Here is a 14003-nt window from a genome sequence, read left to right as displayed (position 1 = left end):
TGAAAAATTCCAACATAAATAAATTCCAACATAAATAAAAACTTCTACATAAATAAAAGTTAATACTATTTCTATATAATAGCTTGGGGCTTAGTGGATCCAGAAACTATAAGCACTGAGCCATAGATAAGTTGGTCCTTCAAAAGAGAACCAAGAGCACCATTTTACCTAATCCATAATTCATCCTTGTAGAAATTCTGCTGGAGTTTGTAATGTATGATGGCTGGTCACCTGCCGGTAGAGTCAGAGAACTTTATTTCTTAACGTTGGTTATGGGCAGATACGAAATGAGAGAACAGATCTAATAATTCAAGTTACAGTGCCTCACTTTCTAATTCTCAAAGGCCTTGCGCTGTGTAGCCTCAGGACCGTGAGAAATAAGTAGGGATCACTCTCTCCATTTTCCAGGCAAGAAAACTAAGGCTCAGAGAGGGGGCATGGCTCGCCCCCAGGTCACAGGGCTGATGGGCGGGTACACTGTGGCTCTATCCTCAGTGGCCTCTAGGAAGCAATGCAGAAACGTGGCAGGATGTAATTCTATACCCAGAAAGTCAAACAACTGAACTGTAGCACCCTGGAGGCCAAAGTCCTTTCCCCATTTGCAGCTCCCAGTGTTGCTGAAAAGTGTGCCTGGGGTGAAGATGTGTTTGCCTTCTCTCCATTTCTGTGTCACCTGTTGTACCTTCTCTTTCAGAGCCACATGCTTTTGAATGATCTGGACCAAAGAGAGCTAGCTCCCCTATTAGGGTAATTGCAACATGGTAACACTTAGCACACTCAGCACTTTCCACCTAGATGTTATCTCATTAACCTTCCTGCCTCCCAGTGAGGCATGTGCTACATGCGATATTGCTGTAGCCTCTGTGCCTCTCGGAAAAGAGCCAGTCCTCTGAGCCCCAAGATGAGGTTCTTTGGATCTGCAGCTATTTTGCTGGGTGACCGAGGGCTTGACACTGAGATTTCCTTTTACGACATATTACTGGAAGGCCAATGGCAAATACTATCTATTGCTGTATTCTGAGCACAGGTATTTAGAAGTCTCATTGCTATAAAAAGGAGTATATGCCTCCCTCCATGTTACTCAACACTGAGTAACATATAGGTGCTTTTTAAATGTCTGTTACTTAATCCTGAGAACAATGTTGGAAGCAGGTATTATCTTCTCCATAGGAAACTGTTTATAGGAGACTTGGAGATGAAATACCTTGCCCCGGGACACACTGGTGTTAGATGGCAGAACAGGGTTTGTGCCCAGCTCCCGGTGACCTCAGAGTTTAGATGTAAGGTGCCCGCATCCTGTTGAAGGGCTGATTCTATGCTTTAACCCCATGAGCTGAAGAGGCAGAGAGAGGACCTGAACAGACTGTTAGCACCAGCTAAATGTGCAGCCGTCCTTCCTTCCACTACCAGCACCAGACAACTGGGAGCGGGGATTATGAAAGTGGGAAATAGGACAGCAGCAGCCCCCACGGAGCCCCTCGAAGTTCCTGGGCCTCTCCTCTGAAGTCAGGAAGATTCCAAAACCCAGACACTATTTCCAGGGCTCTGGGGCAGTCAGGGAGTGTGTGCCCATGCAGCGGAGATACAGGAGGGGTGGGAAGGGCTTTTCAAAAAGAGAAAGGAGGAGAGAAGTTGGAGAGTGTTTTGAGGGAGAAGAGATGGTCCTGCCAGGTTTCTGCCAACTCCTGATGTTCTAGTAAGAACCTCAGAGGAGACATGCCTAGTGGGACTAGAAGAGTATTTGTTGATTTGTGAAAAAACGGTTTTCAATACACAGAGCCCGCATTTTAAGGTTTGTCCTGCCAAATTTATAAAGAAAAGAAATGCTCCAGGGGCGCCTGGGTGATTCATTCGTCTAAGGGCTTGCCTTCAGCTCAGGTCATGATCCCAGGGTCCTGGGATCGAGCCCTGCATCAGGCTCCCTGCTCAGTGAGGAGTCTGCTTCTCCTTCTTCCTCCGCTGCTGCCCCTGCTTATTCTCCATCTCTTTCTCTGTCAAATGAGTAAATAAAATCTTAAAAAAAGAAAAGAAAAGAAAGAAAGAAAAGAAATGCTCCAGGCGCAATGCCAGTGAAATGAAGGGCACATAGTTAATCGCATCAACAAGAACAAACCTGAAACCAATTTTGATATGCCTTTACTGTATTTACATTAGCTTGCAGGGTTGATGGGACAGTCTTGCCAATGATAGCTTTTATATAAAATCGGCTTTAAGGGGAGAGGTAGTTGTGGTCTCAGGTTACTTAAGATTCAGGCCATAATTTCACAGCTGGAAACTCAACTTGCAGTATCCTTTGTGTGAGCAGATCCTTGAACCCAGGCTTTGGACTCAGGAATGGGTGGGCCTGAGCTGAGCTGCTCCCCACCCGCTAGCGGCCTGGTGACTTGCATGCTGGGTGTACTTTTAGAGTAATGATGTGGTCAGAGGAACTGACCAAATCCAATACTCACTTTTACATTCTTGCTGGGAAAAGTGAATTCAGATTAGGATCTGCTTTACTAATAAACACTCCGGAAATAATCAGCCACCTTCCCCGAGGCTACATTTCTCATGCCATGTCCTCGTTCTGGGCATATGACTAATCTCAAAGCTCTGATAAGTAGTGTGTGTTCAACGTAAATTATAAACTGGATGTCATGCTGACATTCTGGCCTTATAGTGATGAAACAGGTATTTCCAGCTCTGTCAGGTCAAACTCAGAGCCTAATGAATACTCTTGGAGGTCTGTAGCTCATTCCTCACCCACTTGAATTTCAGTAACTCATCTTCTGTAAACTAGCATAAAATTACACACTTCAGGTAGTCATTTGGTTATTCCCATTGACCTAAGTAGGTGAATAATAAACTGCCCAAAGACTCACATTTTCCACTCTTTTCCTTTTCCAAAGGGACAGGCTTTCCTCAGGGGCCTGTGTCAGGGTTTTATCGTTCCTACAGGCAGATTCTCTCTTAAATCCAGGCAGAGTCTCTCCTGCTTTAATTCAGTTTCCGCTTCTTGTTAGGTCTTCAGAAGTCATGGGGAATAACTGTTTGATGTCCTATCCTTAAAACCCTCCCTTAATTTGAAAACAGCAAACAGATTTATCCAGAAGCTTCCCTACCACAGGATAAAACCCTGATTCCTTTTAACTTTCAATTTTGACTCTGTTTCCTCCAATAGAGGCTCCTAAGTCCCCTCTGGTGCCTTCCTATTTCTCCTGTGTGGTGATGTAGTCAGGATGCATCCAGGGGCTCATTCTCTTTCGGGGACAGTCTGCAGGCAGGTGACCCCATCTCAAGCACACCATGGAGGAGAATGTCTATGCAATCTTGTGTCCTCCCTCATATTGCAAGATCTCTGCCACTGTTCTGGAGAGCCCAGGCAATCTCCACGGAGAGAGGGCATCTCTTCCCATGAGTCTCCCTATACTATCAGAAAAGCCTTTTCCTAAAACTCGGCAGGTGACTTATTCTTAGACATCATAGTCTAGAACTGGGCCACAGGCCCAGAGAAGGGGCCTGCCAGGATGGTGCAGACCAGTCACCACTCGTGCCCTCCACTTCAACCCCACAAGAGGAGTCATTTCCTGAGCACATAGCTTTGTGCTTCAAACACAAATTTCAAAACAAAACGTCAAACAAAATCAAGGTTCTACCAGCAAGGATAAGAGAGGGGCCATGGTCGCTGTTAGGGGTATTTGCCACAAGTGAGCAAAAATGGGGGATCATGGGGTGCCTGGGTGACTCAGTCATTAATCGTCTGCCTTAATGGCTCAGGTCATGATCCCAGGGTCCTGGGATCGAGCCCCGTATCAGGTTCTCTGCTGGGCAGGAAGACTGCTTCTCCCTTTCCCACTCCCCTTGCTTGTGTTCCCTCTCTCTCTGTGTCTCTCTCTGTCAAATAAATAAATAAAATCTTCCCCAAAAAATGGGGGAGCAAAATGATTCTCCACATAGTTCAAAATATTAACAGTAACACAACAAAACAAGGAATAATTAAAAGCCCATTAAGTGCGGGTACTGTGGGAGCTGGCAGGCAGGCAAAGATGAACGCCACGGGGCCCTTGACCTGCAGACCTAGCTAACAAGCAAACGGGGCACCCCATGTCATTTCAGGATTGTATGGTAAGTGATAAGAGAAAGGCATGCAGTGTTCTGGAAGCACGGAGCAGAATCCCTTAGCTCGACCCAGGAGTATCATTCCTGGGGAGGGGCCATTCAAGTGGACTGTTTGTGGGTGCTGAGAATGAGCGAGAATGTATTAGGCTAAGAAAACAATGCTGGGGAGGAATTATGTGGTGTGTGACTCTTGATTTTCTAATCTTTGTAGAATATTTTATATTTTATTATTATGACTCCTCTACAGTTGATGAAATAGAAAATCCCCTTCAGGCCTGAGGGTGGTGTGCCCTGCAAGGGTCATTTCCCATGAGTTCAGTTTTTCATATTTTGTATCTGGATGAAATCCATTTTATGATCACTGAATTCCGTATTTAAACAAGAAAGCCACTCATCCAGTAGGAAAATGTGTGAGGGAGTGAAAATGAATGCGTTCTAATCATTGTGATGTCACTGGCTCTGTAAATAGTTTTTTTTTTTTCTTAAAGAGTTTTATTCTTATTGAGAGAGAATGAGTGAGAGAGAGCATGAGAGAGGAGAAGGTCAGAGGGAGAAGCAGACTCCCCAAGGAGCTGGGAGCCTGATGCGGGATTCGATCCCAGAAATCCGGGATCATGACCTGAGCTGAAGGCAGTCACTCAACCAACTGAGCCACCCAGGCGCCCAATGGGTTTGTTTTTAAGTATTGTAAGACAACTTCAGTAATTGGAACTGAGGAGGAATCAGAGTGAGTAGAAGTCTATCACATGGAATTGTTTTATTACTTTTACTTATGTGTATGTGAAGATAGGGTGGCAGGGACTTGCTTATGAGAAACGTATGTTAAATTGATAAGAGTGATTTCCTTAGCATATTCATTACCTCCTTAAAAATGCTTTTCAGCTGGTGGGGCACCTGGTGGCTCACTTGGTTAAGTGTCTGACTCTTGGTTTTAACTCAGGTGGTGATCTCAGGGTCATGAGATTGAGCCCCACGTTGAACCTTGCCCTGGGCATGGAGCCTGCTTGAGATTCTCTTTCCCCTTCTCCCCTCCCACCTTCCCCAGGCTCTCTCTACCTCTTTCTCTCTCTCAAAAAAAAAGCTCTTCAGATAATAAGAGACACTGGAAAACAAATTCTTTCCTCCTGCATCTTTTTTTTCTTTAATAGATGTAAACTTTAGCCTGGTTTGTGCTGAGCTTATTAGAGAAGTATGAATATGTAAAAAAAAAATCGCTTTTTTAAACCTTTTTAGATCCATCCTTGGAGTTCTGTAGACATGTTTTTGTGAGAACACCTTCCTCCTCTTATAAATAAGTAAAAGAGAACTGTTCCAATAAACACCCAAGCCAGCATTATAAACAGGCAATTCACGGTAACAAATCATATAAAAAAGGGTTAGATTCCTTAACAATCAAAGAAATGAAAACTAAAACAAGATATCAATAAACAAATCGGCAGAAGGTTTTATAGAAGTATAAGTCAGTAAATAAAGTGCTTATGTCCGGGGCTGGTGAGAGGTTGGAGACAAAGAACTTGAGCCATCGTCAATATGACGGCCCCATAGCCAAGGTAAAGAAGCATTGACACTGTAGAAACCTTCACTTTCTCTGTACCGTTTGCTTTTGACAGTGTTAGTGAATTATCAGCAAGAGAAACATAAATTTTTCCAAGTGAGGGGAAAAAGTTAAAAAAAAGAAAAGGAAAGAAAGGAGATCCAGTCCTCCGACTCCCTTTTGCATGAAGTGCTTCCAGTTGCTCCACGTGAAAACAAGGGTTGGCTGGCTCTCACCCAGCTCATCCAAGCTTATTCTCACCTCCTTCCATTTTAAATCCCACCTGCCAGGGAAGCCTTTGTAGTCAGACTGGGAATCTCTCCTCTGATCCAACTTATCTACCCAAGGCTGACCCAACTTGAAAAACTGGAAAATAAAAATCAAAAACAGAACATTCAAACGAGATGCTGAAAACTAGCCCAACCTGTACGTGAAATCAACACATCTTATCCGTGTTCCACCAGTTTGTGCAGTCCACTGGAAGGACAGGAGACACAGGCTGGAGACCCAGGCCCCCCGTGTGTCCCCCCCCAACACTTTGAACCCCATCATTTTTCTCACCTACTAATCAGATCTGTTCCCCTAACTTAGGAGGCCGATAAGAGAATCTGATGAGGCAGGAGGAGTGCTATGGAAAGAGAAGGTGATTAACCACATCATTGTGTGAGCCCTGGAGGATAAGATTTGTATCATTTGTTTGGTATGAATGCTGCCTAGAAAATTAGGAGAACCCAAGATGTTCATTAACAGAATGATTTTATGAAGAAAATGCAGTGGTAATCTAATCCTGACGATTTCTCTTTTCAATTTTTATTTTTCATTTCAGGATCTCAGCACACTTAAATGTCACTTAGATTCTTACATCACAGCTGTACCATAAGGAGTGTGAATTGCTACTGGGCCACCAATGGTACTTGTGTTGACACATTTTTCCAGCACTCCTCCCCCTCCTCTTTAATAATGAGAAGTTCCTTGTTACTGGTGAGAGCCACCTTAACATTAAGGAAAAGACCCGATGTGTCCAGGTGCTGGGAGTTTAGGAAAGAAACCTTAGGTGAAAGTACAAATCAGATGACCACTTCTTTCAGGGAACCTGGGAGAGGGGGCTGAGCAGCCCACACGAAGGGAAGGGGCCAAGCAGAGGTTTCTTTTCCACAGCCATGGCGACGATTTAACCTACTGTGTGGTTCTTCTTTACCATGTTTTAGATCTTGTTATTACTCTAGTTCCAGAACATTCCATGTGCTGATGCACCAAACAAGAGAGAGCAGTTTTCCTTTTAAGTTGAGACAATATTTAAAGGGCAAGTTTGTCTACTGGTGGTGGCTGAATTGTGTCCCCCAGCATAGATACACTGAAGTTCTAACCCCCAAACATCAAAATGTGGCCTCATTTGGGAAGAGGGTTTTACAGATGTAATTAAGTGAAAATGAGGCTGTTGACTGGCATCCTTATAAAAAGGGGAAATTTGGACACAGAGACAGACACACTGAAGGAGGACAATGAAGATACAAGGAAAATGCGGTGCGGAGACCGAGGGTTGGAGTGAGGCATGCTGGAGAATGCCTGAGGCTACCAGAAGCTGGGAGAGAAGCCTGGAACAGAGCCTTCCCGAGAGCTTCCAGAGGGAACACGGTCTGGCCCACACCTTGATTTTGGACTCCAGGCCTTCAGAGCTGTGAGACGATCTATTTCTATCTATTAAATAGATATCTGCCGACTTGATGATTCGTCCTTATGGCAGCCTTAGGAAACTAATATATCCACCCAAGTCATGCATTCTTAACAATGATTGGAAAAAATGAAGGGAGAAATCTCATCCCATTCGAGCAGTGGATACTTGGGTGACAAAATAAGGATCAGGAATGGCTTTTTCACTATGGTGGTAGATTTTTCTGGGAACACTCATCCTGGAGTTAGTTCTCTTTCTGTAGAATGTAGAGAGCCAGTAAACCCTCCCTCTGCAGCATGGAAGAGAGGAGAGGTACAGGGACACATGTATAGGCTGGTAGGGAACATACGGTCCTAATTTGGACAATTGCTTGGCTCTGTGTAGCATTCAAGGAGCCAACACTGTGCATATAGCTGCTTAAAGCCCAACATTTAGGGGTGCCTGGGTGGCTCAGTCAGTGAAGTGTCTGCCTTTGGCTTAGGTCATGATCCCAGGTTCCTGGGATCCAGCCCCAAGTTACCTCATCAGGCTCCCTGCTCAGTGGGGAGTCTGCTTCTCCCTCTCCCTCTGCCCCTCCCCCCTACTCATGTTCTCTCTCTCTCTCACAAATAAATAAATAAGATCTTAAAAAAAAAAAATAAAAAGCACAACATTTTACCAAATGGAGACAAAGACAGTGATAGGGTTCATCAAAAGGAATGAAAGTCCTAAGACCAGGCAGTGACCCATCTAACGCCAACCATGGAGACAGGAATTAGGGGCAAGAGGGTTCAAAGCAAAACAGAACTGAAAATCTCAAGAATACCAGGTACTGGACCCTATCTGGCCAAGTACTTTTTCCTTTTGCTTTGTTTCTTCTTTTTATTTTTCTTTAAAATTTTCTTGGGAAGAATCACCACTAAAGTGGAATGCCAGTGCTTAATCTTTGTAGGTATATTTGTGGGAGTATAATTTATTCCTAACTGTGTGTGTCATTCTGTTATATGGATTCAGTTCTCAGCTCATCCTTTTGTTATCTTCTTAAAAAAAGCCGGGAAACAGGGGCGCCTGGGTGGCTGAGTCGTGTGCGTTGGGCTCAGGTCATGATCCCAGAATCCTGGGATCGAGCCTGAGCCCCGCATCAGGCTCCCTGCTACAGGGAAGCCTGCTTCACTCTCTCTCCCATTCCCCTGCTTGCGTTCCCTCTTTCACTGTCTCTCTGTCAAATAAATAAATAAAATCTTTAAAAAAAGAAAAAAAAAAGCTAGAAAACAAACCCCCAAATCCTAAGATATTATTAAAGAGAAGTCCCTGGACCAAAGGGTCCCCTCGTGAAGGCAGCCCTGAGCGGGCAGACCCCAGGTTAAAGCTCCCTTATCAGAGATGCGCTCTACTCACACCCAACCTCTATCTGTGCCAAGGTTGGACAAAGGCCTCAGTCCTGAGCCTTTGTTTTCATTGTCCAGAGACCCAGCTCTTTTCTCCTTTGTCTTAAGAGTAGGCCAGGGTGGGAGCAGCAGAAGGACTGACATCAGAGAGGATCCTAGCAAAAAATGTTACAAATTTAGGGTAATTTCCCCTATTTATCTCACCCTAAAAAGGAAAAGAAAAATAAAAAGAAGAAAAAAAAGACTTCTTTTGTCAAAATAAAAAACATGTGAAAAGTGCAAGTTTGTTGTTGTTTTGAAGATTTTGAACAGACGAGGTGTTTTCCTTGGTACTGAGTTTCAAAATCAACACACTGACACCTGCCTGAGAAAGGAAAAACGAAGTCAGCTCTGTCATCATCCTTCCCCAGCAGCGCTCCAACGAGAAATGAAAAGCATCTCCTTGGCCCCTGTTGCCCCCAAACTAAGCTCTGCACAATGCTCCAGGACCCGCCCTGGCCACCCTCGGCCACCCTCGTCAGCCCAGGTGTCAGGAGGGGAAGGAGGAAAGGTCACGTTATTTGTACATTTGGTCGTCTCACTACTGCTACTGTGCTGGTGACATTGTTTTTCTGAGAGCTTGTTGTTCGTCGGGCTTTTAAAAACTTAAATTATGTTTCCTTTTTTTCTTCTTCTTCTATTTCCTGAAGGGTAAGAGAGAAGCAAACTTCCCACAGCGGTGACTGTCACGGATTTTTCCTCTGCTGTACAACTGAGGGGCTGCAAGGCAGTTCTAAAACGCGTGATCTATTTATAAATGTATCTGGAAATATTTTTTAAATAAAAAATTTTAAAAAGTCAAGAGTGGGGCTGGGTCACAGCCAAGTCTCCAGAAGGGAGATGTGTATTCTGGAGGGGGGCATTAGCTCCCCGCCAGAGGTGGTTTTCAAGTAATTTAGGGTCAAGTGGAAACTGATTATACTTACCTTCTGTATCTGATTATAGTGACCTTGGTTTTTGGTTCTAGAGAGGCTGGGTTCTAGCTTGCCGGGAAGCTAATCTGAGTGGCTCCAGACTTGAAACGTACTCCTGTTTCGTAGCGTCTCAGATGAATGCTGACCTGGCTGGTATTTAAGGAACAGCTTCGTGTTTGTCCGTTGTCGCTGCCCCAACACTCACCTTGACTTCCTCCTGCTTCCTTCCCTTTGTGTTGCCTCAGTCTCTAGCTGCGACACTTGCAGGCAGTGGAGGAGACTGCCCCAGGGACTCTGGGAGGATGGGGAAGTCATTAGTGTGACGAAACGTGCCCTTCCCAGGTTCAGTCCACCATCTTTCTATTCTCTTGCTATTCTGTCCTTTCTCTTCCAGGCTAGATGGAACACTTCTTTTGTGGCTTTAAGTCGGGGGTAGGGAAGGGGTGTTTGGTCAAAGGGCATCGAGATGGGAACAGGAGAATCAAGGAGAGGAAACAAGGGGTGTAGAGATAAGGACATCAGAGCTAGAAAAAGAGAAATAAATAGAAACAAAGACGATGAATAATATCTGATACAAAAAAGGGAGCAATGTGATAAAGAAGTGAGACATAGAGATGGTCCTGCAGAGAGAAAAATTCAAAAATAGAAAAAATGTGAGAAACCTGAACACAAACAAACTTAGAAGCCCATGCAGGAAAGGAAAGAACCAAATGGAAGTAAGAAATAGAGTCCCAGACAGGAAGGACGTCTGAATGAGAAATGCGATTGAGGGAAGGAACAGAGAAGCTTTTGTGGCGTGTTTGTAGACCAGAGGGAGAACGACAGAACAGAGGGAATCCAGGAGTGTTTATTCCTTGCACCTAGCAAACAAAAATTCATTATTTTTTAATCATGGAAAAAATAGCTCTAAGAGCACCGGGACTTTCATGCTATGGGTCTGTCTCTCACTCATCTTAATCCCTCAGGACTCCTTCAGAAGTGTGAGGAAATCCAGCATGAGGAAAACCACATTTCTACCCAAATGACTTTTATATAAAGTTTATTTTAGAGAGATAAGTTCTCACAGTCCTTCAAGCTGAGTTCCCTGTCCCGGGTGGTAAAAGATCTTGAGCTTTTTAGTGCCTATAAATCCCAGGGTAAGCGACAAAAAATATCTTGGTTCCTGGGGAACGTGGGTGGCTCAGTTGGTTAAGCTTTGCCTTCTGCTTAGGTCAGGATCCCAGAGTCCTGGGATAGGGCGCTGCATTGGGCTCCCTGCTCAGCAGGGAGTCTGCTTCTCTAACTGCCTTTCTGCCCGCCTCTCTCCTGCTTGTGTGCTCTCTCTCTGTTTCAAATAAATAAATAAAATCTTAAAAAAAAAACCAAAAACTTGGTTCCCAAAAATGTGGATAAAAAAATGAAATAATTATTTGCATGACTCTCATTTCAAAAGACTGCCTTACTGTTAATAAGTTAAAAGTTGTCTTCTAAGTTTAAATAATTTAACAATTGGAGTAATGAAAAAGTGTAAGTAAAGCATAAACAGATAAACGCAACACATACTCAGGAGAAGTGAAGATCAGTTATTGCATTACTGCGAACTGCTGTTACTAAACATTATGATAAATTACCAAAAAGATGCTTCTCCGCCCCCTTCTATAATTTTAGGTTATTAATTTAATTCGTATACGAGTGACTCTTACCTCGTGTGCCTCCCTTGCCCTATTTCTCTAATGAGGAAACAGAAGAAAGTAGGCAGTAGATAAAATACTCCAATTGGAACTGAAGCAAATGAGAAAAGATATCAGAAACAAATAACATTATTAGCTTTTAGCCCTATAATAAGCTCTTATTTATTTAGACCCTATTAATTTGGAATTTATAATAACTTGATTGGGATCTGGGCAGAAATTTTCCTTCATTTAGCAAACTCTGTCTTCCTACGTAGTACAGAAGAGCGATGTAAATGAGCTTACAAGGGGAATGTTTGAAATACATCTTTGAGCACTTCAGGCAATCTCATATATGAATAATTAATATAAGAATACATATCATCCTTATCCAATAATTATCTGGTAATTCAGAAGGAATTTGTTAGGTCACCCTGCAGAGGAGGGAGCTATGGGTTTATCACCGAATAGCTCTGTGACCATAGGCAAGGCACCTAGCTTCTTCCAGGCCTTGTTTTTTTGCCTGTAACATGAAGCTGATAATATCATGTCTCCCTAGTTCAGGGGCTTCTTAGGAACGTGAAAGAAGACAATGGGTGGGAACCCATTTTGAACTTCATACGGTATTACGAAAATCCGTGTTATTTAAGATGAATTTACAATTCATACTTTTCACTAATTCAGTCTGACCTTCTTCTGTCCAGCTGTGTACAGCAGTGAGGTTTTTATGCTTTATGTGGCTTCAGTGAAAGGAAATTCCCCAGTGAAATGTTGTGTTTGTGTGTACACACACACATACACACACACGGATATAAATACTTACCCTCTTTCTATGCCTTCTATCCCCAAAAGATCTTTGGAGTCATTTTTGGAAATCTGAGTACACTAAATGTATATAACAGTTTACAACTGCAGAAGCTTGTGTGGACTTGAAGGGGTCTAAGCATTGGAGTCTGACAGGCTTGGGTTCAAATTCATGATCTTCCATCTAGATGATTTAGCTTAAACAGTGATCTCCTTCAGCCCCAGTTTCATTGTGTGTAAATAAAAATAAAAATACTAAATGGACAGAACTTTTGTAAAGACTAGAGGAGATCATGTACATAGCATAGTGCTTTAGAGATGATGATGATTATTATGAAAGATAAATTGCCTTGAGAAAATACTCAGAACTTGTCCCTTTGAATCTCCTGCTCCTAGTACAACTTAGCTCCCAAAATATGAAGCCAAGTGGAGTACTAATCACAGTGTCTGGTACAGTTTTATTTTTGTTTTTCACACATAGAAAACCTGTATTGCTGTTGGTGAAATGTATGTTGCAAAGTATCAAAATGATGTTTCCTCAATTTTAAGACACTTGCTTTTTCACGTTTGAATATTTTGGAAATCAGAATGAGCTTTAGAATCACTGTCAAAATAAACACGTCGACTGCTAGGTATAGGAGTCTCTAAGAGCAATTGTCATTTGCTTGTGATGGGTAAATGCAGACAGCTCTTTCAGAATAAAGAATTTTCAGAGCCAGGGAGTATTGGTGTTTCTGCTTCACTCAGCTGCAAAACATCTGTCTGTCAGTTTTTCAAGAGAAGTTGTTGAACTTCCTGCAAGATATAATCAATTAAAAAAAATTTTTTTTAAGGTTCTAAGCCAGGTGCCCTAGAGGTCAAACTCACAGGCAGTTTTCAGAAATGGTCACCTCTGCTTGGCAACTGCCAGTGTTCCAGTGAATCCAAGGAATCTGTAAATATGTGTGAGGATGGTGGGTAATTATGTGAATGAAATGTGTGCTGTTTGTTGGTATATATATATATTTTTTTTTCTGTGTTGCATTTCTGGCTTTCTCTGATTAAAACTGTCATGTTAATTAGATAAAGGAATCTTTCTTCTAATTGACAGACTCAGCAGAGAAATTTCTTGCTTTTAAAGTCATGGGTTAATATATAATTAAATTTATACTTGAGATGTCTGCACTTTTACCATATGCATGTTACATACTTCAATACAACGTTTAAAAAGTACAGAAAGATGTTCCTGTGTATTTAGCTTGAATAACTGAGAATGTATCAAAATGTACCAGTTATAGCTTTTGAACTAGAAGGTATAATTTAAGTTTATTTATTTTTTTTTTAGTAATCTCTACAGCTGACATGGTGAGAACTCATGACCCCGAGATCTACAGTTGCATGCTCTACTGAGTGAGCCAGCCAGGTGCCCCCGAACTAGTAAGTATAATTAACCATTTATAGAACTACCTTCCTGGCTAAATCCTAGGCACTTTACACATGTTATTTAATAATAATAATAATGCTAATATTTATTAAGCATTTTACTCTGTGCCAGGTACTTATCTGCAAAGGGGCGTACCAACATCTCATTTAATTTTTTAAAAAGATTTTATTTATTTACTTGACAGAAAGAGATCACAAGTAGGCAGAGAGGCAGGCAGGGGTGGAGGAGCAGGCTCCCCGCTGAGCAGAGAGCCCAAAAGGGGCTCAGTCCCAGGAATGATCCAAGCCGAAGGCAGAAGCTTTAACCCACTGAGTCACCCAGGCACCCCTCATTTCATTTTTAAAAGACCTTATGAAGAAATGTTTATAGAAGACACATATAAGTTAGTTACTTATATAAGAACACACAGTGGGAATATGATCAGGGAAAAATGAGAATCTGGGCAGTGTGACTCCAAAGGCTTGCATTTATGTACTTTTTCACAGTCACACCCAAAAATATAC

At 42.6% G+C, this 14003-nt stretch overlaps 1 long non-coding RNA gene across 2 annotated transcripts in view; it reads left to right on the top strand.

Moving 5' to 3' along the window:
* Window positions 1-13441, top strand: part of LOC122889209 — a 96096-nt gene extending 82655 nt beyond the window's left edge. Inside the window, exons 5-6 of one of the 2 annotated variants that reach the window (XR_006380846.1) lie at window positions 6459-6542; window positions 13402-13432. This is a non-coding gene — a long non-coding RNA (uncharacterized LOC122889209). Of the gene's footprint in view, window positions 1-6458; window positions 6543-13401 lie in introns of both variants that reach the window. The other variant, XR_006380847.1, reaches the window with a different exon arrangement.
* Window positions 13442-14003: the final 562 nt, after the last annotated feature.

This window comes from Neovison vison, chromosome 1 (genome assembly GCF_020171115.1).
Source record: "Neovison vison isolate M4711 chromosome 1, ASM_NN_V1, whole genome shotgun sequence".
NCBI lineage: Eukaryota > Metazoa > Chordata > Mammalia > Carnivora > Mustelidae > Neogale > Neogale vison.
This window is presented reverse-complemented; position numbering and strand designations above follow the sequence as displayed.